Below are 25,464 nucleotides of genomic sequence, written 5' to 3'. Positions count from 1 at the left end.
TGTGTGTGTGTGTGTGTGTGTGTGTGTGTGTGTGTGTGTGTGTGTGTGTGTGTGTGTGTGTGTGTGTGTGTGTGTTTGCCAGAGCTGCAGCAAATCTGACAGACCTTTTTCTCTTTGACTAATGTCAAGATGCTCTGGTGCTGTGCTTTACTGCATCCATAACACCATGGAGCTGTCTTGGTTTCTGGATCGTAACCACTGAGGCAGACAGCCGACCTATAATGTCATCAAAAAGTGCTTTCATGGGTGGGCTAAATATGTGATTCACAGGTAATATGACAAAAAAGTGTCACCTCACATTTCTCTAAATACCAAATTGTTTTGCAGTAATTATATTCATCACAGAGCACAATGATTGAGGGGTTAAAAATGATTAAATGATTAAAAATGATTTTTAATGCTAAAAATATGGTAACAATTGAACAACACCTGCTTTACACAGTAAATAATCACCATTTCAAAACGCTGTCTTAAAGTAAGCAAGTAGTAAAATTGTCAGCGTCTCAACAGAGGATCTACTATGAAGAGTGGTGGCTTGTCTACAAAATTCTATTTCAGGAAATATTGTACCTTTGATTCTTTCACTAAAACTTTGTGTACATCTTGCACCATCTGGAGTGTGTGTGATGTGTATCTGGATGTGTGTGCCTGCGCATCGGCTAGTAGCTGTGCAAGTGGGAAGGTGACGTTGGCACAGCCCACTGATTGCCAGCTGTATTTAAGAGAATAAAAGTACGCTTGTAAGAAAGAGAGGAGAGCAAGAGACAGGTACAACTGCAAGTACAGGTGTCCAGATGGTGCTTGTTTGTGAAAGTCTTCATTAAAACCTGTGCTTTTGGCAAAAGTCTTTGCAGAAATGTTAGCAGAAAGACAGATTAACAAAAACTCACCGCACAAAGAACGATAGACAGGCAGACAGATAAATGGATAAAAATGGGAGAAAATCACAAAGGCACATATACAGGCTGACAAAGGGTATGAATGTGTATTTGATAGTTCATTGTTCTGTAGTTGTTTCCCCTCTCCACCAACCCAAATGGTTATTGATTAATCAGCCTGATCTATTGCTCTCCTAGAGTGCTGATCGGCTACTCGTGTCTGAGAGATGGAGGGTTGTTGTTGATCCTGTACAAATGACAAAAGACTGCAGGGAATTATTAAAACACAACTCTCTTTGCCCGTCTCTTTCTCTCTCGCTCTCTTTTCACCTCCCTGTCTCTTAATGAATTTTATTGAGTGAAACAGGCGAGTTCAGGCCGAGTCATTTGTGTACTATTAGACTGTAAAAATCCTTTACTTTAGCTGTCAGGCTCCTATGGCCATTTCTGCATCAGCTATTTTTGGTCTCCCCTATTAGCAGTTCAGTTGAATTCATTTGGGGAATGGAACTGTTTGATTTTGCGAGTAAATTTGAACACAAAGTGGATTGTCTGTGGAATAAATTAAAGAAAATGTACTCCACTGAGCATCCTTCACATACAGAAGTCATTTGCAAGCTACTTAGAAGATGTGCTAATTGCACTATCACATGTTTGTGCAATTCCTGGAACAAAAGAGACACAATAGCTCACTAATGGAATTAATTCATGACGCTTGTATGCTTGCTTCTTACAAGAGACCAATAAAGCATTCAGGGAGTTTTTGAGAAATTTCACATCTGCCTATCAATGAAACTCTGTCATATCATCAACATTTGACCATAGACTGTGTATCTCCCTCCATGAAATCACCCATAGGATTTCTGAAGAGACATGGAAGAATAATTTTGAAGCTCAAAAACTGCTGCTTTGGGTGTTGACATGTTGACAGTGCTTATAGGATGGAGACAAGCCTGGAGGCCTGTGCATATGTGGTGAAAAATTTCACTCCCTAATGTCAAAAGATGCTCTAGCGCAGAGGTCTCAAACCGGTTCCAGAAAGGGCCGAGAGGGTGCAGGCTTTCTGTGCAACCACCCACTCCAGCAGGTGATTTCACTGATTAACTGATTTCACCTGCTCAAAGTGATGTTAATCGGTGAAATCACCTGCTGGAGTGGGTGGTTGCACAGAAAGCCTGCACCCTCTCGGCCCTTTCTGGAACCAGTTTGAGACCTCTGCTCTAGTGACAGATGCTAGGTCGATTGGGTTTTAGCCTTGAGGTTAGAGTGCCTGCTTCCCATCAGGGAGATCGTGAGTGCGCTCTGAGTGGGGCAACACAGCACAATAGTGTAGGCTCATTTGTCATGAAATAAAAATTTGTTTTTCTTTTTTGTTTTTGATAAAAGCCAAAAACTCACCTGACTCTGTTAGAATATAATTTAAACATAAAAAATAGAGTGCTGTTTTTTCATGTTGTAATGCCCTGAAATCCAAGATAAGTTCCGTGACACAAAATGATAAATACAGCATAAAATGTGACATTACGATTGATATAAATCTGATTCTAATAATTTTTTCTAAGGAATTCTATTCCTTGTATAGCCAAACAGTCCAACTGTCACTAAGGTCCTTCTTCTGGGTCTCATTAACATTAAGATCACTGTCCTCAAAATCACTGTTGATTAATGATCTAATTGTGGATCACCACTTAGATATGATTGGGTTATCTGAAGCCTGGCTTAAACCTACAGCTGTCCTCCCCTTAAACGAGGCCTGCCCACTGGCGTACACATCTAGTCACGTCCCTTATGATGCAAAGTAAGGCAGGGGTGTTGCTCTTATTTATAAATCTAGGTTTAGTTTATTAGCTTTTGGGGGTCACAAATATAATTCCTTTGAAAATCTGATTCTCCACTCTGCCCACGATGCTACGTATTGCCAAGGTCACAAGAATAAAATCAGCCGTATTACTTTGTCACTGTATATAGGCCCCCTGGCCCATACTCTGAATTCCTAGATTAATTTGATAAGTTTATCTCTAACTTGTCAACTAGTGCAGATAACATACTGATTTGTATTAGGATTCCACCAATGCATTCAGGATTTGACCCACATTAGTTTAAATACCCTGGATTTGGTTCTTGCACATGGTATTGCTGTCACAAATATTGACATCATGCCTCTTTCATCAGTGGTCTCTGATCACTCACTTATTAGGTTCACAGTTTCCTTGCTATGATTCGTGGAACAGCAGCGTTATTTGTCATTGCACCGACACATTAACTCCTCAACTATGATTGAACTCGAAGTTAGACTGCCTGATGTGTTAGGGTGACACATCAGGGAGTGAGTCATACAGTCACTATTATGCAAATAATACAGATAAGTATTTAGTGGCTGTTTCCCCTTCTGCAATAATCATGTTTTTTACTGATGCTTATGGTGGAAAATGTGACAGGTGTATATATATATATATATATATATATATATATATATATATATATATATGGAACATATATTGAAAATGTAATGAAAACACTGTTTTCCTTGTAACAATAAAAAAAAACTGAAAGGGTCTTATTTCCATCCTTCTTTATTTTCCTTCACACAGTGCTCTTTTGTTGTCTGTAACACACATTACACCTGTTAAGTGATGACTATATTTTTAAGAGATTCATATATTTGGGGAAGAGCAGAACCTTCTTTGCAACAAATTCATCCACTAATGTTGAAAGCAGGTGTTCATATAACCAGCTACAGACACATCAGTGTCAACTGGACCTAGAGGGATGTAAAAATATGGCTGAGAGTTTATTTTAATGAAGGCTCACATGTATTGTCACATAAGTTCACACATTATAATTAATAAAAGTTACCCACCTGGAGATGCTGCCTTGATCTGCGATGCACGAACGACCTGCTGTGTGTATTTCACCTGATGCTGAAACTCAAACCCAGGCTCGGTGATGTGGGACTATAAGGCTTCTGCTGGCCTCTATGTCTGCCTTAAGGTAAATGAGTTGTGTTGAATGAAAGACTCCATTAAATTTTGGAGGTGATCCAGCTCCAAATCCGGATTCTGGATCGAGATTTCCCTTTATATACCCTTTGAAGGATTACATCAAAACTACTTCACAGATTTTGATGAAAGTTTTAACTCAAATACATGTTAGGCCATGGAAGAATCCACTGAATTTTGGAGGCAATCTGGATCCAAATGCAGAATCTGAATCAAGATTTCATTTTATATACGCTTTGAAAGATTACGTCAAAACTACTTCACAGATTCTCAACCAAATTGGCACCACAGATAGATATTAGGGCATGGAAGACTCCACTGAATGTTGGAGGTGATATGGATCTCAATCCAATTCTGGATCAAGTTTTCACTTATATACACTTTGAAGGATTACGTCAAAACTACTTCACCGATTCTCACCGAATTTGCACCACAGATAGATATTAGGGCATGGAAGAGCCACTGAATTTTGGAGGTGATCTGGATTTGGATTGCTCAGAAATCAGAAATCTCTGATTGCTCTTGTTACGTAATGTAATTACGTAATTTGACGATTCAGTTGGTTTCCTTGTGTCAGAAAACCTATATTTTGATACTTTGTATGTAATTATGTATTATGTACCTTGTGTATGAGCAAAGATATTGTATTATTGCAAAACAGAGGCCATTTTGGATGCCATCTTGAATTTTGGACCCATAGATTGTGAAAAATAATGGCACCATAATGTTTTTTAAAGCTTTTGTTATCTTCTTTCAAAATCAAGTGAGTTTTTGCTTTTACAAAAAATAAATAAATAAATAAATAAAAAATACACAAAATTACAAATGATTCTACACTCCAATGCAGTTTAAACTTACGTTGCTTACGTCCTAGACAACCCATGAATGGTAAAAGATTTAGAATATGCACAAGACCCTGCGTGACTTGGCGTGTCTATTAAAAATTTCTGAACTTCTTATTTCCTCAGTAATTGTGGATTAACTGGACCTAACGTCATCAAAATACCAATAGCTGCTAAAAGTGCTAATGCTGCTACCGTCAGAAAATTAAATGACAAAAACATTTCACTCGATAGTAATTCGTCGTCTTCTTCTTTCGGCTGGTCCTGTTAGGGATCGCCACAGCAGATCAGTCGTTTCCATCTCACCCTGTCCTCTGTAACTTCTTCTGTCACACCAACCACCTGCGTGTCCTTCCTCAGCACATACATAAACCTCCTCTTTGGCCTCCCTCTTCTCCTCCTGCCTAGTGGCTCCATCCTCAGCATCCTTCTCCCTATATACAGTGGGTCCGTCATGGGCACATGTCCAAACCATCTCAATCTTGCCTATCTGACTTTGTCTCCAATCTGTCCCACCTGAGCTGTCCCTCTGATATGTTCATTCCGAATCCTGCCCATTCTTGTCACTCTCAATGAGAATCGCAACATCTTCAGCTCTACCTCCTGTCTTTGTTTTAGTGCCACCGTCTCTAAGCTGTATAACATCAGTCTCACTACTGTCTTGTAAACATTCCCCTTCACTCTTGCAGATATTCTTCAATAACACATCACTCCTGCCACTGTTCTCCACCCACTCCACCCTGCCTGCACTCTCTTCTTCATCTCTCTACCATACTCTCTATTACTTTGGACAGTTGACCCCAAATATTTAAACTCATCTACTTTCACAAATTCATTCTCATTCATTCCGTGATGGCTGCACGAAATTAAAAGTGAAGCGGTGGGGTTGGGGGTGGTTATGGTTAGGGTGAGGGGAAGGAGTAGGATTAGGTTATGGTTAGGGTTGGGGGTTGGAGTAGGGTTAGTAATATTGAGTTTAAAAAAACCCTGTCACGAACATTTGACTCATTTTGTGCCTGGAACATGAAAAAAAAAAAAGACGTGAGACTGGCCTGGCATATCACCCTCGATCTTAAAAATTGGAACAAGCCAACCTGGTCTCACGGCAAGTCGTGCTTCAGCAGCATGAAATATACATTAATCTATTGGTTCATGATATTGTGACGAAAAGCGCCTCATTTTCATCACGGGAGCACAAATTTATTCTCATTCATTCCATGATGGCTGCAAAAAATTAAAAGTGAAGCAATGAGGTCGGGGGTGGTTATGCTTAGGGTGGGGGGAAGGAGTAAGTTTAGGTTATGGTTAAGGTTAGGGTTGGGAGTTGGAGAGGGGTTAGTAATATTGAATTTTAAAAAAAACCCTGTCACGAAAATCTGACTCATTTTGTGCCTGGAGCACGAAAAAAAAAATGAGACTGGGCTGGCATATCACCCTTGTTCTTAAAAATTGGAACCAGTACACTTTGCCTCCCCTGCTCAGGCATCCTCTCACTTTCTAAGATGCTATTAAACAGTCTGGTTAGAAACTCCATTGCCACCTCCCATAGACATTTCCATGCCTCTACTGGAATATCATCTGGACCAGCTGCCTTTCCACTCTTCATCCTCTTTATAGCTGAACCCACTTCATCCTTGCTAATCTCTTGCACTTCCTGATTTGCTCTCTCCACATCATCCAGCCTTTTCTTTCTCTCATTTTCTTCATTCATCTGCTCCTCAAAATATTCCCTCCAGCTTCTCAACACACTCTCCCCGCGTGTCAGCACATTGCCAACTGCATCTTTTATCACCCTAACCTGCTGCACGTTGTCTCCACCTCTGTCCCTTTGTCTAGCCAATTGGTACAAGTCCTCTTCTCCTTATTTACTATTCAACTTCTTCTACAACTCACTATTTACCTTTTCCTTAGCTTTTCCCTCTTCTGTTTTTGCTTATGCCTTATCTCCATGCACCCCTGTCTACTTTCTTCATCTCTCTGACTAGCCCAATACTTTTTCACCAACCTCTTTCTCCTTCTGCTTTCCTGGACATCTTTATTCCACCTCCAAGTCTCATTGTCTTCCTTCTGCTGTCCAGATGTTACACCCAATTCTTTCCTACCTGTCTCCCTCAGTACTGCAGTACTTTTCCAGTTGTCCAAAATTGCTTTTCCTCCATCCAGTGCCTCTGTCACCTACTCACTGAATTTCTCAGAGCAGTCTTCCTTTTTGGGCTTCCACCATGTGATCCTTTGTTGAGTTCTCACTCTGTTCTTCTTTACCTCTAAAGTCATCCTACAAACCACCTTTCTATGCTGTCTAGCTACACTCTCTCCTGCCACCACCTTATAGTCTCCAATTTCTTTTAGCTTGCCTCTCCTACAAAGAATGTAGTCCACCTATGTACACCTTCCTCCACTCTTATGTCACCCTGTGCTCCTCCCTTTTCTTAAAGTATGCATTCACCACAGCCATTTCCATCCCTTTTGCAAAATCAACTACCATCTGTCCTTCCACATTCCTGTCCTTGATACCATATCTACCCATTACTTCCTTATTACCTGTGTTCCCTTTGCCAACATGCCCATTGAAATCCGCTCCTGTCACCACTCTTTCGTGCTTGGGCACACTCTCCACCACCTCATCTAACTCACTCCAGAAATCTTCTTTCTCCTTCATCTCACAACCTACTTGTGGGACATATGCACTGATGATATTCATCATCACCCCTTTTTTTTTTTTTTTTTACCAGGCTGTAAAAATGTTTTCACCTCTAAAGTTACTGCTCATTCTGGAGGAAGTGGCCATTCAAGGAATTGCAGCTTTTTCCTCTTTATTGGATTTTTTTTTTTAACTCAACTAGAAATCTGTTTAGTTTTTGAAATTAAGAGACCCAAAGCCACATTGTGTTGTATAGCCCACCCACCCTGCTCACCTGCCAAATAAAACATACACAAAATTAGTTTTAAACTGCGCATGACAGAAAATCTTACCCCTGTAAACAACCTCACTTTGTAATTGGTATGGTTATTAATAGAGCTGTGTGGACATCATACTAAAGCCACAGAGTTGTGCTTGTTTTGAATAGATGTATGATAGCTTCAGATTGGTTCTTTATAAACAGAAGACAGTGTCTTCATGTTTAAAAAAATAACTGTCTTCACCAATAAGACCAGGAGTGAGAAAAACACATCAAAATGCATCGTTTTATCCAATAACAAGTCTTGCATTGCAGCAGCCAACAGAACGGCATCCAGATGGTCCTCGAGGGTGAAGCTTGAAGGGTGGGAGACTGTGCGAGAGTGTAAGAGTGTGAAACGGAGATGGACTGTATGTGTATGTGTTGCTCTGTGTGTGTACATCTGTGGCTAAGTGAGGATGTGTTTGTGGGGTAGTGTATGTGAGCCTCTATATTTGTGTATGAAGTGCATCTTCCTGTATGTCTGTGTTGTGTGGACATCTGCTGCACCCCTCTTTCTCGCTTCTTCATCCCACACTCAGGTCCGTCCTTCTGTCTCTTTGCTTGTAACAGGAGAAAACGGCAGGAGGCACAACAGGCTATGAATGTGCATGCATGCTAATGTGATCTGGGATAAGGATTTCTTGTAAAGAGGTGTGTGTGTTTTTCTGACAACCCATTTACCAGATGGAAGCTGTGATGTTTCATTTTTCTGTCTATCTAAAATGTTGATGTATGTGTGTGGGGGGGGGGTGCCTTTTGAATCAGTGCATTTTAAGAACACATACTAAAAGGAGCTGAAATGTGAGAGAGAGAAAACTATGTGACGCACTGGAAAAAATAAATTAAAAACCAGAGTAAATTGGAATGCTGTTTGACCCTAAATAGACAGTACTCCATGGCAGAATACCTGAGCACTGAGACCGACCCAAAGCTCAGGAAATCCTTGACCATGTGCAGACTCAGTGAGCACAGCCTTGCCGTGGAGAAAGGCTGCCACAGACAGACTTGGCTCCCCAGAGAAGACAGACTGTGCACCCACTGGTGGAGGTGGAGGCCAAGCTGCACTTCTTAACCAGCTGTCCGCTGTACCAAGACATCAGAGACATGTACTTCCCACAGATCACAAACACCCAAAAAGACTTTGAGAGCATGACCAACATAAAAAAAAAAAAAAAAAAAAACTTTTGTATGTATTGGGTGAAGTACAACAATGTGCAAACACAGCAGCAAGGTTTGCAAGCTGCTACGACATGCAAAGAAGGAACAACGGACATGTCTGTGCAAATGAAGTGGCATTTTGCTGAAATGCGCTGATTTATTTTTTTTTCCTCATCACAGATTTTGGCACAACAAAATTTTCTCCTCTGCATTGAGGCACCACTACTATACCATTATACATCAGCATACATTGTTAAACAAAAAATAGAATTTAAAAAGTAAAAATCTGGACCTGTCGTGCAAATCAGCAATAATGACGTTAACATTTGCAAACAGTGCAAATGTTAACACAAGACTTCTGATGAAAACGTCACAACTGAAAATGCTAGTCTTGAAAATGCTTCACAACTTTTTATGTTAGGATTTGGCAGATATGAATAAATTGAATTGCAGTTACATCTGGGAGCATACGCTGGTGTTGAGCTTTGCCGAATCCGCGGAACCATATTTGTTTGAAGTATGGTCCGGTAAAATCTTTGTTTGAGGGGGTATGTGGCCCTACCCCTCCGTCCAAAAGAGAACCAGGATACACCTCCCCTGATGTAAATGCGTAAAACTCAGGTTTAGGGCTAAGAGAGACAGCTAACAGTTGGTAGGTTCATGATAATCTGTATGCTGTATGCTCAATAAGTGTTTTGTGGGGATCAGCTATGTGATATTATATCTAAAAAATGTGGTCAACATTGAATATTAAAGCACAAATGATCTTAAATTAAACACAAATAGAAACATCCTTTTCCTGTGGTAGTATATTTTACCTGCTGTACTGTATATTCACACTTGGAATTAGTTTCTTCTTGGTAAAGTCCTTCAACAGATTATCATAATATCAGTACAGCTCTCCTTCCAACAACCAAGTATTTTTCTGGCTTGTTGTGCACCTCTGGCCACAGATGTACATGCACTGTGCCAGAGTAGCTTTGGGCACAGCACACTCACATTAATGGAACACATTAATGTCATATTACAGTTCCAAATGTTTCATTTCTTACCTCAAAATTCATTCATTTGTTTGTACCCACAGACAGCAAAAACTTAGTGACTTAGTGGTTAGCACTGTTGTCTCACAGGAAGAAGGCCATGGGTTCAATTCCCACCTGTGGCCTTTCTGTGTGGAGTTTGCATGTTCTCCATATGTTTGCGTGGGTTTCTTCCTACATTTAAAGACATGCAGGTTAGATGAATTGAAACTTTATAATTGTCCAGGTCTCGCTTGCAAAAGAGGTTTCAAACTCAATGGGACTAACCTGGTTAAATAAAGGTTAAATGAAATAAATGAAACCCACTTATTCCAGTTAAGGGTCACAGAGTAGCTGGAGCCTATTCCAGCAGTCACTGGGTGATAGGCGGGCTACAAGAAGCCAGTCTATCGCAGCCTCAAAATTCAATATTTGCATATTCATGATCTGTGCAGTTCTTTAGTCCTGGGCATCATCTTTTTGGCATTTTGTATTAGAAGAGATGTTCAGTCATTGTTAGCTTTGCCAAGAAGTTTATGTAATCACCAGCAATTGTTTGTGAGCCTTGTGGTTAGAAAATCATCTTCAGAAGTTTGAACAGATTTTAATTACTGAATTGTGCAGAAGCTTGAGCACATCCCTTTTGGACCCAGATCTCAGTGGAAAGAAGTCAGAGAGTGTGGCTCAGTCTGCAACAGCTATTGTAGTAGCTACCAGTGCAAAGAACAGCAAGTGATGTCAAAATAAATTATAAGAAATTCTGTCGTACCCAGGCTGAGAATGTCCATTAAGAGCAGTGCCATCATCTGAGTTCACATGCCGAAAGACTTGTTGGAGTACCTGAAGAAAAATATTGGCAACCCTTTTTGATTGGGAAACCAGACACTGGGGGGTCTAACTGCAGTCTCGCATGCTACACGACATGACATTTTGACATGACACACTTCACAAACCCAACATACCTCCTTGTGCAATGTCCTGTGAGAAAAAGTAACTCCTATAGAGGCTCTAAGGCCCGCTGGTGCCAGTGTTCATCTCTGGATTCTGTACTGTGAAGCAGATGAGACTCTGCAATCCTCCCGGTTACTTTCAAAGCCAGTTACCTGTTGTGTTGTTTGAAATATCAGCCAAGGAAGTTGACAACTTTGCACAGGAACACAGCAGACTTTATTACACAGCTTAAATAGCACAGGTCTCCACACTGCTCATCACCCTACATCTGTGTCAGGCTGTGCTGCACTCACAGCCTTTTGTATTGGCACTTAGTGACCCTGTAGGTAACTGTGGTTACTGCAATATCAGAATGTTCCAGAATACCACAGTTCCCCCCGTGGACTTTAACTGCAATTGTTTCTTTTCTATTTAATTACATGATCAGTTCCTTTTATACATATTGTTATTATTTACATTTCTGTTACAAGTCCAAGTGTTGTGGAGGGTGCACAATTGGGCAGCACAGTCTAATTTGAGGGCGGGTGCTAAATTGGTAAAATATGATGAATATGTTGTAATTTCTCGACTTCCAGGGACAGAAACACGGCACTTTCTCTGAGTTTTTGTGCAAATTACACACAAACAAAGTGAAAATGCAAAGACAAGGTGACGATGCAGTGGAAAGTGGACACATGTTGCAGTTTGTTTATGAGCCGGAGCTCAAACGTGTAGAAGTGCTTGTGCAGACGAGAGAACGCAGCTCATCTGGTTAGCTGTGTAGGCTTACCGACATGGCCTCATCTTCCCTTCTCCACCGGGAACCGAAAAAACTACACTTTCCATGACTGCTTCGGTGATTGCAGCCGAAAACAAAACAGTACACCATTTTCCTGTTAGAACCAGTGGTGTAGTCTACATGGAACGCAGGTAGACGCCGTCTACTCACCTAAAATGACCGGGAATTTCCGTCTACCCACTTCAAATTGCCCCGGGGAACGTGACGGTGTAAATAAAATAAGCGCTTATTGACTGTAATTTTATTTTCTTCCTTTAAAAGATAGCCATCAGGCATCCATCACTGCAGAGTGCACCGTATGTCCCACCCCCGCTCGCTCTGCTAGATAAGAGTTTTAATTGGCTCATAGAGAGATGGGGCGGGGCTACCAGCTAATCAGCGCGAAAGCCGCACACAAACAAGAAGAATGCTGCAAGTATCGATGGTGATTATTACCCGAAAAAATGAAAAGAAAACAGGCCTCGGTTTTAGATTTTTTTTTCCAAAATGTCCACCTGCTGCTTCAGGGCCGATTGATGAAGTTTGCACCCTGAGTGGAGGAGATAAACCTGGCGCTGTCTGCATTTCTGGTAAATGGGCTAGCCTACAACAGCTAGTTTTTTATTTGTTCACTAAGCTAATGGGCCTTTCACACTGAATATGTCAGACGTGTCAAAAAACGGTCTAAAAAGCATTATTTTCAATGAGACGCGTTGCTTTTTAGATGCTGACGGGAGCGCGCATTGCTGCTTGTCGGCAGGCTGACGTAGACAAAGTTCAAGCCAGTCCAACTTTCTGAGCCGTGACGTACCTTTGCGTTGTTCAATAGGAACGACGCGTCGGGCCAAAACATGGAAGACTAGTGGCAAAAACAGAAACCACTGATCTGTACAAAATGGATCGATGTAGAAATAAACCACTGATCTGTACAAAACAAACGTGTCACAGGACTGCTCATTTATGGAGCAGTTTTCTGAAGAAAAATCCTTGGAAATGTTTTTTGTTGTTGTTTGTTACCTCAGAATTTCTGATTACTGTTAAAAAAGTTTAAAACACTTGTAATTAAAATAGCTAAATAAATCAATAAATGGTTCTTTAGAAACCTTTCATCTGTAAATTAAAACCACGTTATTTCAGATTCGATAATTTCTTGTTTAACATAAGGAACCTCGGACATTTATTTTTAGACAAAATAACATGGAAATTTGTACATTTTTTTACGTCTGGTAGATTATTTATATCTCATTTCAACCAGAAAAACAGACACTGTAAATAAATACAAATGTTTATTATAAATGCAACACGAAATAATTTAACAATGACTGCAGTGATTGAAAAGTAGGATTTCTGTGACATAAACCTCTTCATGATTTTTTTTAATGCTCATTTCAACTTGTAATTTTGACAAAATATGTAACTGCCTTTAATGTTGTTATCAGGACAGAGTCATTTCTAAAATATGAATTTGAGCACAATAAGTGGAGAGCTTCTATCTGTGCAAATTTCTTTTGACTTTGATTCGTGGACATTTTTAATGATCCGTTCATTTATTGTTAAAATATAAAATGAAACAGCTTTTTAAAAAATAAGTTTTGCTGGTAATCTACAGATGTCTCTTGAGCTTGAGTCCCGTTGGCTGTTGGATAGTGTAGTTTTAAAATGACTGGAATTGGTAAGTGGCATACTCCCAGTAGTTGCATGGTTGTCTTAGTTAGTTGGTTGGTTGTCTTCATACTATACTTTTGTGCCACTGATTTGGCCTACAGTGTTTTTGTCATGGGTTGAAAAGGTTTCTGCAAAGTAAAGCATCTACCATATTTTCATTGTATGTGAATTTTCTGGGAGCGAGCTTCTGTCCTTCAGCCTAGCTGCTGTTTTAATGGAACTTAACGTATACTAATACTAGCTTGTTTATACTGGGTAGGTTTCCTTATGGACCACAAAGCCTACAGGTTCCAGTCCCCCGTCTGGACCTGATGATGGACTGTCAATTTCAACAGAGATTGTGGTAGGAGGCGTGAGGCTCTGCAGCCAGTGCATGCTTATGTAGACCGGTGTGTTCTGTTTTGTTTTTGTTTATGCATCTAAACTGTCCACAGACAACGTGGGGCCACGCGGATTATATGAAGGGTGAATCTTGCAGCTGCTGAATTTGACAGTACAGGCTCATATCCGATACTAAATAGAGGGAGGAAAAGTCTTGCAATATACTTAGTTGGGAGGCAATAATCTGCTCCTTATTATTGTTAAGAGAACTTTTCTTTCTTAATAACAAGGAGTCACAGTCACTTTTTTTTTGAGTGACTGTGACTTAAAGTTGTCTTATTTACTGTTAATGCACAGTAGCTTGCATATGATACTTTTGGCTGGATTTAATCATTGTTTATTCCTGGTTTATGACTTGATTAAATTTCTTTGTTAAATTAGGTTTTCAGATGCCAAAAAAATAAATGTATTTGATCTTTGTATTTTTTAATCACTTTTAGATTTACTGTTGTATACTGTATTTTGCAATTGGTGGAAATTACTTACTTACATTCTGACACATTTCTCACATTTATAGTGGCAAATATAGAATATAAATGATCACATGGAAAGTATAGATCTATTTGTTGTTATGGTGTTAAAAATGTTAATAATCGGGGCGCAATGCACGGGTTTGATGACGGGCAAAAAACACAGTCTACCCAATTCAAAAATGTAGACTACACCACTGGTTAGAACTGACGCTGTTTGTGGGAAGAGACTAATCCCTGGGCGGAGTGTGGAAGTGTCAGCATCATTCGGAGGGATGGGGGTTTCAGCAGAAACCCTTTTAAACCGGCACGTCTTGAACCAGTAGCTCCCCTAGGTGACAGCAAGTATGCTTTTTAGTTTACTGAGCCGGGCTGAATGGTTTGTGCTGAAACTCCCACACTTCATCCAGGGATTGTCTGCCGTGTTTGTGTGGACAAATCCTGCGATATCAGGTAGGGGTTCAAACGAGACTTCTTGGATGCTCCACATGTTGCGTACCTGCAGGATTTTCCACAGCTTGGTCCATTTCCACCAAAACCAGAGGAACATCATTCTGAGGACAGTTTAACTGTTTACCTGCAGTGCCCTTTGACTCATTTTCTGAATCATTCAGTTCATTGTCAAAGCAGGGGTGGTGGCCAAGTGGTTAATGCGCTTGGTTTCAGTGCAGAAGGTTCCGGGTTCAAATCCCACCCCTGCCACATTTCTCCATGTAATGTGAAGTTGCGTCAGGAAGGGCATCCTGCGTAAAACCTGTGCCAATTCAACATGCAGATCCACCATGGATTTGCTGTGGCGACCCCAAGTGCAAACAAGAAAGCAGCCGAAAGGACTTACTTATTCAGTTCATTGTCTAAATCAAAAACAAAATGATCATCATCATCATTTGCAATGTCTGGATTTACATTATTTTTCTTTTCTGCGTGGCGTGATGCTATCTTAGACTATAAGCATGCATTATCGGCTACAAAGCGGACTTAATACTCTGATTTGATCAACAAAAACAAGCATAACTCAAAGTTCTTGTTTGACACGGTGGCAACACTTATGCATGGACAACCACCTGTAGTTCGCTCTGTTTTTACAGCACAAGATTTCCTGGATTACTTTGGGAAGAAAATAGAAGACATCAGGTTAAACATATCTGGCATGCCTTAACCCAGTCACTACACCCTGCTGTTTAGGTGGGCGCCACTACTGAGGTATTACCTAGATTTACAGAATTTGACAGTATCTCACTAGGCATGCTGACAAAACTTGTAATGTCAACAAAAAGCACAACTTGTTTGATCCTATACCAACAAAACTGTTTAAAGACCTGTGGTCCACTCTTGGGCCGACTGCTTGAAATGATTAATCTTTCTTTAACTTCTGGATCTGTTCCTAAATGTTTCAAATCTGCAGTGATTAAACCATTACTTAAGAAACCTAATCTTGACCCTAGTGTGTTGACAAACTATTGGCCAATATTAAATCTATAATTTTTCTCTAAAATTCTGGAAAAAGTGGTGTCACGGCAGCTCGTAGACTATCTTACTGAGAATAATCTCTTTGAGCCACTGCAGTCTGCTTTTAGAAAATATCATTCCACAGAGACGGCTCTCACTAAAGTGGTAAATGATCTTCTGCTTACAATGGATTCGGACACCACAAATGAGGTGGGCTTCATAGATAATTGGCAAAGCTTCTGGGGAAAACCTGGTCTTGTTAGGAGAGACGGCATCCATCCTACTTTGGATGGAGCAGCTCTCATTTCTAGAAATCTGGCCAATTTTCTTAAATCCTCCAAACCGTGACTATCCAGGGTTGGGACCAGGAAGCAGAGTTGTAGTCTTACACACCTCTCTGCAGCTTCTCTCCCCCTGCCATCCCCTCATTACCCCATCCCCGTAGAGACGGTGTCTGCTCCCAGACCACCAATAACCAGCAAAAATCTATTTAAGCATAAAAATTCAAAAAGAAAAAATAATATAGCACCTTCAACTGCACCACAGACTAAAACAGTTAAATGTGGTCTATTAAACATTAGGTCTCTCTCTTCTAAGTCCCTGTTGGTAAATGATATAATAATTGATCAACATATTGATTTATTCTGCCTTACAGAAACCTGGTTACAGCAGGATGAATATGTTAGTTTAAATGAGTCAACACCCCCGAGTCACACTAACTGTCAGAATGCTCGTAGCACGGGCCGAGGCGGAGGATTAGCAGCAATCTTCCATTCCAGCTTATTAATTAATCAAAAACCCAGACAGAGCTTTAATTCATTGAAAGCTTGACTCTTAGTCTTGTCCATCCAAATTGGAAGTCCCAAAAACCAGTTTTATTTGTTATCTATCGTCCACCTGGTCGTTACTGTGAGTTTCTCTGTGAATTTTCAGACCTTTTGTCTGACTTAGTGCTTAGCTCAGATAATCAATCAATCAATCAATCAACTTTTTTCTTATATAGCGCCAAATCACAACAAACAGTTGCCCCAAGGCGCTCCATATTGTAAGGCAAGGCCATACAATAACCATCGAAAAACCCCAACGGTCAAAACGACCCCCTATGAGCAAGCACTTGGCCACAGTGGGAAGGAAAAACTCCCTTTTAACAGGAAGAAACCTCCAGCAGAACCAGGCTCAGGGAGGGGCAGTCTTCTGCTGAGACTGGTTGGGGCTGAGGGAAAGAACCAGGAAAAAGACATGCCGAGAAGGGGGGCAGAGATCGATCACTAATGATTAAATGCAGAGTGATGCATACGGAGCAAAAAAGAAAGAAACAGTGCATCATGGGAACCCCCCACAGTCTACGTCTAAAGCAACATAACCAAGGGATGGTCCAGGGTCACCCGATCCAGCCCTAACTATAAGCCTTAGCGAAAAGGAAAGTTTAAGCCTAATCTTAAAGTAGAGAGGGTATCTGTCTCCCTGATCTGAATTGGGAGCTGGTTCCACAGGAGAGGAGCCTGAAAGCTGAAGGCTCTGCCTCCCATTCTACTCTTACAAACCCTAGGAACCACAAGTAAGCCCGCAGTCTGAGAGCGAAGCGCTCTAATGGGGTAATATGGTACTACGAGGTCCCTAAGATAAGATGGGACCTGATTATTCAAAACCTTATAAGTAAGAAGAAGAATTTTAAATTCTATTCTAGATTACAGGAAGCCAATGAAGAGAGGCCAACACGGGTGAGATATGCTCTCTCCTGCTAGTCCCCGTCAGTACTCTAGCTGCAGCATTCTGAACCAACTGAAGGCTTTTTAGGGAACTTTTAGGACAACCTGATAATAATGAATTACAATAGTCCAGCCTAGAGGAAATAAATGCATGAATTAGTTTTTCAGCATCACTCTGAGACAAGACCTTCTGATTTTAGAGATATTGCGTAAATGCAAAAAGGCAGTCCTACATATTTGTTTAATATGCGCTTTGAATGACATATCCTGATCAAAAATAACTCCAAGATTTCTCACAGTATTACTAGAGATCAGGGAAATGCCATCCAGAGTAACGATCTGGTTAGACACATGCTTCTAAGATTTGTGGGGCCAGTACAATAACTTCAGTTTTATCTGAGTTTAAAAGCAGGAAATTAGAGGTCATCCATGTCTTTATGTCTGTAAGACAATCCTGCAGTTTAGCTAATTGGTGTGTATCCTCTGGCTTCATGGATAGATAAAGCTGGGTATCATCTGCGTAACATGAAAATTTAAGCAATACCGTCTAATAATACTGCCCAGGGAAGCATGTATAAAGTGATAAAATTGGTCCTAGCACAGAACCTTGTGGAACTCCATAATTAACTTAGTCTGTGAAGAATATTCCCCATTTACATTAACAAACTGTATCTATTAGACAAATATGATTCAAACCACCGCAGGCGTAGTGCCTTTAATACCTATGACATGCTCTAATCTCTGTAATAAAATTTTATGGTCAACAGTATCAAAAGCAGCACTGAGGTCCAACAGAACAAGCACAGAGATAAGTCCACTGTCCGAAGCCATAAGAAGATCATTTGTAACCTTCACCTAATGCTGTTTCTGTACTATGATGAATTCTAAAACCTGACTGAAACTCTTCAAATAGACCATTCCTCTGCAGGTGATCAGTTAGCTGTTTTACAACTACCCTCTCAAGAATCTTTGAGAGAAAAGGAAGGTTGGAGATTGGCCTATAATTAGCTAAGATAGCTGGGTCAAGTGATGACTTTTTAAGTAATGGTTTAATTACTGCCACCTTAAAAGCCTGTGGTACATAGCCAACTAACAAAGATAGATTGATCATATTTAAGATCGAAGCATTAAATAATGGTAGGGCTTCCTTGGAGCAGCCTGGTAGGAATGGGGTCTAATAAACATGTTGATGGTTGGATGAAGTAACTAATGAAAATAACTCAGGCAGAACAATCGGAGAGAAAGAGTCTAACCAAATACCGGCATCACTGAAAGCAGCCAAAGATAACGATACATCTTTGGGATGGTTATGATAATTTTTTCTCTAATAGTCAAAATTTTGTTAGCAAAGAAAGTCATGAAGTCATCACTAGTTAAAGTTAATGGAATACTCAGCTCAATAGAGCTCTGACTCTTTGTCAGCCTGGCTACAGTGCTGAAAAGAAACCTGGGGTTGTTCTTATTTTCTTCAATTAGTGATGAGTAGAAGATGTCCTAGCTTCACGGAGGGCTTTCCTTATAGAGCAACAAACTCTTTTTCCAGGCTAAGTGAAGATCTTCTAAATTAGTGAGATGCCATTTCCTCTCCAACTTACGGGTTATCTGCTTTAAGCTACGAGTTTGTGAGTTATACCACGGAGTCAGACACTTCTGATTTAAAGCTCTCTTTTTCAGAGGAGCTACAGCATCCAAAGTTGTCTTCAATGAGGATGTAAAACTATTGACGAGATACTCTAGCTCCCTTACAGAGTTTAGGTAGCTACTCTGCTCTGTGTTGGTATATGACATTAGAGAACATAAAGATAAGATAATTATAGTGGGCGATTTTAACAGCCACACAGATGCTGAGAATGACAGCCTCAACACTGCATTTAATCTATTATTAGACTCTATTGGCTTTGCTCAAAAAGTAAATGAGTCCACCCACCACTTTAATCATATCTTAGATCTTGTTCTGACTTATGGTATGGAAATAGAAGACTTAACAGTATTCCCTGAAAACTCCCTTCTGTCTGATCATTTCTTAATAACATTTACATTTACTCTGATGGACTACCCAGCAGTGGGGAATAAGTTTCATTACACTAGAAGTCTTTCAGAAAGTGCTGTAACTAGGTTTAAGGATATGATTCCTTCTTTATGTTCTCTAATGCCATATACCAACACAGTGCAGAGTAGCTACCTAAACTCTGTAAGTGAGATAGAGTATCTCATCAATAGTTTTACATCCTCATTGAAGACAACTTTGGATGCTGTACTCCTCTAAAAAAGAGAGCTTTAAATCAGAAGTGCCTGACTCCGTGGTATAACTCACAAACTCGTAGCTTAAAGCAGATAACCTGTAAGTTGGAGAGGAAATGGCGTCTCACTATTTAAAAGATCTTCACTTAGCCTGGAAAAAGAGTCTGTTGCTCTATAAAAAGCCCTCCGTAAAGCTAGGACATCTTTCTACTCATCACTAATTGAAGAAAATAAGAACAACCCCAGGTTTCTTTTCAGCACTGTAGCCAGGCTGACAAAGAGTCAGAGCTCTATTGAGCTGAGTATTCCAATAACTTTAACTAGTAATGACTTCATGACTTTCTTGCTAACAAAATTTTAACTATTAGAGAAAAAATTACTCATAACCATCCCAAAGACGTATCGTTATCTTTGGCTGCTTACAAGTGATGCCGGTATTTGGTTAGACTCTTTCTCTCCGATTGTTCTGTCTGAGTTATTTTCATTAGTTACTTCATCCAAACCATCAACATGTTTATTAGACCCCATTCCTACCAGGCTGCTCAAGGAAGCCCTACCATTATTTAATGCTTCGATCTTAAATATGATCAATCTATCTTTGTTAGTTGGCTATGTACCACAGGCTTTTAAGGTGGCAGTAATTAAACCATTACTTAAAAAAGCCATCACTTGACCCAGCTATCTTAGCTAATTATAGACCAATCTCCAACCTTCCTTTTCTCTCAAAAAGTCTTGAAAGGGTAGTTGTAAAACAGCTAACTGATCATCTGCAGAGGAATGGGCTATTTGAAGAGTTTCAGTCAGGTTTTAGAATTCATCATAGTACAGAAACAGCATTAGTGAAGGTTACAAATGATCTTCTTATGGCCTCGGACAGTGGACTCATCTCTGTGCTTGTTCTGTCAGACCTCAGTGCTGCTTTTGATACTGTTGACCATAAAATTTTATTACAGAGATTAGAGCATGCCATAGGTATTAAAGGCACTGCGCTGCGGTGGTTTGAATCATATTTGTCTAATAGATTACAATTTGTTCATGTAAATGGGGAATCTTCTTCACAGACTAAAGTTAATTATGGAGTTCCACAAGGTTCTGTGCTAAGACCAATTTTATTCACTTTATACATGCTTCCCTTGGGCAGTATTATTAGACGGTATTGCTTAAATTTTCATTGTTACACAGATGATACCCAGCTTTATCTATCCATGAAGCCAGAGGACACACACCAATTAGCTAAACTGCAGGATTGTCTTACAGACATAAAGACATGGATGACCTCTAATTTCCTGCTTTTAAACTCAGATAAAACTGAAGTTATTGTACTTGGCCCCACAAATCTTAGAAACATGGTGTCTAACCAGATCCTTACTGTGGATGGCATTACCCTGACCTCTAGTAATACTGTGAGAAATCTTGGAGTAATTTTTGATCAGGATATGTCATTCAAAGCGCATATTAAACAAATATGTAGGACTGCTTTTTTGCATTTACGCAATATCTCTAAAATCAGAAAGGTCTTGTCTCAGAGTGATGCTGAAAAACTAATTCATGCATTTATTCCTCTAGGCTGGACTATTGTAATTCATTATTATCAGGTTGTCCTAAAAGTTCCCTAAAAAGCCTTCAGTTAATTCAAAATGCTGACAGCTAGAGTACTGACGGGGACTAGAAGGAGAGAGCATATCTCACCCATATTGGCCTCTCTTCATTGGCTTCCTGTTAATTCTAGAATAGAATTTAAAATTCTTCTTCTTACTTATAAGGTTTTGAATAATCAGGTCCCATCTTATCTTAGGGACCTCGTAGTACCATATCACCCCAATAGAGCGCTTCGCTCTCAGACTGCAGGCTTACTTGTAGTTCCTAGGGTTTGTAAGAGTAGAATGGGAGGCAGAGCCTTCAGCTTCAGGCTCCTCTCCTGTGGAACCAGCTCCCACTTCAGATCAGGGAGACAGGACACCCTCTCTACTTTTAGATTAGGCTTAAAACTTTCCTTTTTGCTAAAGCTTATAGTTAGGGCTGGATCAGGTGACCCTGAACCATCCCTTAGTTATGCTGCTATAGACGTAGACTGCTGGGGGGTTCCCATGATGCACTGTTTCTTTCTCTTTTTGCTCTGTATGCACCACTCTGCATTTAATCATTAGTGATCGATCTCTGCTCCCCTCCACAGCATGTCTTTTTCCTGGTTCTCTCCCTCAGCCCCAACCAGTCCCAGCAGAAGACTGGCCCCTCCCTGAGCCTGGTTCTGCTGGAGGTTTCTTCCTGTTAAAAGGGAGTTTTTCCTTCCCACTGTAGCCAAGTGCTTGCTCACAGGGGGTCGTTTTGACCGTTGGGGTTTTACATAATTATTGTATGGCCTTGCCTTACAATATAAAGCGCCTTGGGGCAACTGTTTGTTGTGATTTGGCGCTATATAAAAAAAATTGATTGATTGATTGAGTGATTGACCACTACAGTTCTGTTGCTGTTAGAATCTCAGTGCTGCATTTGATACAGTGGCTCATCATATTCTACTTGATAGGCTGGAAAATCATTTTGGATTACTGGGAGTGCCCTTGTATGGCTGACGTCATACTTGACCAGTCGTTCTCACTGGTGTTTTTGTACAGTAACACTACCTCTAACCTTAGTGACGTGAAATTTGGGGTTCCACAGGGGTCTGTCTTAGGCCCCTGCTTTTCTTCCCCTTTATATAGCACCCCTTGGGCACACGTTTTGGGGATTACCTTTCACTGCTATGCAGATGATAGTTATACAAGCCGATAACTGCTGGTAATCTCGTTCACAAGAAAAATCCTTAGAAGGTTGCCTTGCAGCAGTGAGAAGTTGGATGTCTAGAAACTTTCTACTTTAAACTCTGATAAGACTGAAATGATGGTTCTTTGGTCCAGTGAGACATCAGTATCAATTTGACCAGCTAATGCTCAGCCTAGGCTTGTGTGTCATACATCACCACTGACAAAGTGAGGAACCTTGGGGTATTTTTTTGATCCTTGTGTCCTTTGGCCTCCCACATTAGAATATATTCCTAGGACTGTTTTCTTCACCTGCGAAGTATAGCGAAGATTTGTCCCATCCTGTCTATGGCTGATGCTGAGACCCTGATCCATGCATTTATCTCTTCTAGATTGGATTACTGCAATGTTCTATTTTCTGGTTTACTGCAGTCTAGCATTAGGGGTCTCCAATTGGTTCAGAATGCTGCAGCCAGACTTTTGACACGAAGCAGAAAGTACAACTAACATTACACCCATTTTGCATCCCTTCACTGGCTTCCTGTCCCAGTGAGATCAGATTTAATGTTTCTGCTACTAACCTATAAAATTATTCATAAACTGGCACCTCCGTACCTAGCTGACCTAATTGAACCTTACGTACCGGCCTGGGCTTTACGTTCTCAGGGTGCAGGACTACTTTGTGTCCCTAAGGAGAATAAGAAGTCTGCGGGTCACAGAGCTTTCTCTTATCGTGCCCCTGTTCTGTGGAATGATCTCCCTGCGTCAATAAAACAGTCAGATTCTGTGGAGACTTTCAAGTCCAGACTTAAGATGCACTTATTTTCCCTTTCATATGGCTAGCACACTGGTACAGTTTTGTTTTATGCTTTTTACTCTTTTAATTCATTTATTAGTAATTGGAGCGAGCTGCGGCCTCAACTTTACCTAAATTCTGGGTCTTTTAGTGAAGTTTAGGGCTAGTGCCCGGTCATCACCTTAGTATTTCTGTTTTTCTTGTTGTTTAATGCTGGCAAATTATACAGTATTTTTTGTCTTTCTGATGCCTGATCCTGTTTTTTCTGTCTGTTTAAGGTGCAGCTCCATCCAGAGATGGGAGTTGTATTCGTGTTGGTGATCCTCCTGTCCTGTGCGGCAATAGCATTTCTTGTATATTCGTCCGTGAATTGTTCTGTAATTTATGTTTGTAGCATGGCCCAAGCAGAGGGTCACCCCTTTGAGTCTGGTCTGCTTGAGGTTTCTTCCTCAGAGGGACTTTTTCCTTACCACTGTTGCTCTGTGGGTTGGTAAGGCTAGACCTTACCTGTGTGAAGCACTTTGAGGCAACTCTGTTGTGATTTGGCACTATATAAATGAAAATAAATTGAAAAAAAAATTTTTTTTTTCTTCCAGTAATTGATTTACATTACCAACAACAAATATGTAATGGGACCCAAAACCTGTGTAATTTGCCCATTTCTCTCCTCCCCTGTAGTGTTGTACAAGAACTGCTTGTCACACAGAGAAACTCCTGAGTCTTCCCTTCACATTTGACTCTTTCTGAATATGTCGATCCTGGATAATTTGAGAGAAACTTGGTTTCAGCAAAGGATAGTCTGGTGTGGACCTGTCTTTTTCAGAGAGTTCTGCCAGTGTTTTTCCAGTTGTCACGTGTGGCATATATTTTGCAAACCAAACAAGAAATTAGCAAATTTGCAGTGCTGCAAAGACATACCTCCACTTCCTCTACTTTTGGCTCAGGACCTTTTGCACCAACCTCTCTGCCAGTCTATTTGAGGCTACGTGGTAGGTTGAAGTTTTGATATGCTGAACCTCATTTAGCTTCAGAAATTTATCCAATTCACATGCAATGAATTCAGGTCAGTTATCAGTTACCACCTCCTGAGCTAACCCATAAGCCGAAAACAAGTTTCTTAAAACTTCGATGTGTTTGCACATGGTAGGAGTTTGCATGTGGATAATTTCAAGCCATCTGGCATACGCATCCATCATCACCAGAAACATTTGCTTCTTATACTCTACAAAATCAAGGAGTATTTTCTCCTATGGACCTGAAGCCCATTTCCAATTTTGCACTGGTGCTGTCGCTGCAACATTACGCTGATGTTTTCAGATCTCACAGAGATTTACCTCATTTTTAATGTCTTCATTCAGTGAAGGCCACCATAATACACTCCTAGCCAAGGACTTTATTTTTACCCTGCCCCACTGGCTGTCATGTAGCTCTGAAAGTAACCTGTTTCTCAGACTCTCTGGAATGAAGTAAACAATCATCTTTCACAGTCAGATCAAATTCTCCTCAGACTCATGTTATGGCCATCCTGACAAAACATAATGTTTCACTTTCACCAGTGTGGGATCTCTCTCGGTTTCACGTGCAATCTGCTGAGCTGTGATAGGCAGACTGTCTAGGTAAGAAACTCAAAACATTGGATTTAACCTTTGAAAATTTTCATCTGCAATTGGCAGTCTGGATAATGCATCTGCCCTGTTGTTCTGATGGTTTGTACTTGATCTCATAGGAGTATGCTGCTAAAATCAAAGCCCATCTCGGCATTCTAGCTGTGGCTAACGGCGGTATATCTGTTTTTGGACCTAAGATTTTTAGTAATGGTTTCTGATCAGTGATCATAGTGAACTTGCATCCAAACAAGTACTCATTAAACTTCATTACTGCAAATACTAGGCCCAATACTACTTTTTCAATTTGTGAATATTTTTCTATGCTTTCGTGAGCATTCTGGAAACAAAAACAATTGTTTTTTTCTCTTCCATCTGGCATTTGGTGAGATATCACTGCACCGGACACCTATGGGGTGATGCGTCACAGGCCAATATGAATGGCACATCTGGGGTTGAAATGTAATAAGACTTTGTTCGAAATCAGCTGTTAGCTTCCCCAAAAGCCTTTTGACATAATTCTGTCCAGTCCCACCTGACATCTTTGCGTAGCCACCCAGTTGGCGCTATCAGTGTAAACAAATTTGGTATGAACTTCCCATAGTAACTTAATGGAGAGAGGAAAGAACTTAACTCAGTTACATTACTTGGAATTGCGGCCTTTGCAATAGCCTCACATTTTTCTTGTATGGGATGAATTCCTTCTGGGTCAAATCATGTGTCCTAAATAAGACATGATATGTTGGAAAAGACACATTTATCTTTGTTACATGAATAAAGATATGGTTATGGTTTTGCAGCCTTTTTGGAACTTCTTCCAAATTTTTCATATGCCCTTTGTCCTGTCCAGTGATTAATACACCAT

At 40.4% G+C, this 25,464-nt stretch overlaps 1 protein-coding gene and 2 long non-coding RNA genes across 7 annotated transcripts in view; 2 read left to right on the top strand and 1 right to left on the bottom strand.

The window, feature by feature from the left end:
• lama2 (laminin, alpha 2) overlaps positions 1-25,464 on the top strand; it is a 780,279-nt gene that overhangs the window by 354,991 nt on the left and 399,824 nt on the right. The gene's annotated exons all lie outside the window — the stretch shown is intronic.
• LOC117503416 overlaps positions 1-25,464 on the bottom strand; it is a 559,959-nt gene that overhangs the window by 292,110 nt on the left and 242,385 nt on the right. The window lies entirely within an intron of this gene.
• On the top strand, positions 5,139-17,037 carry LOC117503419. The gene is made up of 3 exons (XR_004558564.1): positions 5,139-5,324; positions 10,241-10,243; positions 17,027-17,037. It is a non-coding gene; the product is annotated as an uncharacterized LOC117503419 (long non-coding RNA).

This window comes from Thalassophryne amazonica, chromosome 21 (genome assembly GCF_902500255.1).
Source record: "Thalassophryne amazonica chromosome 21, fThaAma1.1, whole genome shotgun sequence".
Taxonomy (NCBI): Eukaryota; Metazoa; Chordata; class Actinopteri; order Batrachoidiformes; family Batrachoididae; genus Thalassophryne; species Thalassophryne amazonica.
The sequence above is the reverse complement of the archived record's forward strand: the minus strand, read 5'-3'. Positions and strand labels throughout refer to the sequence as shown.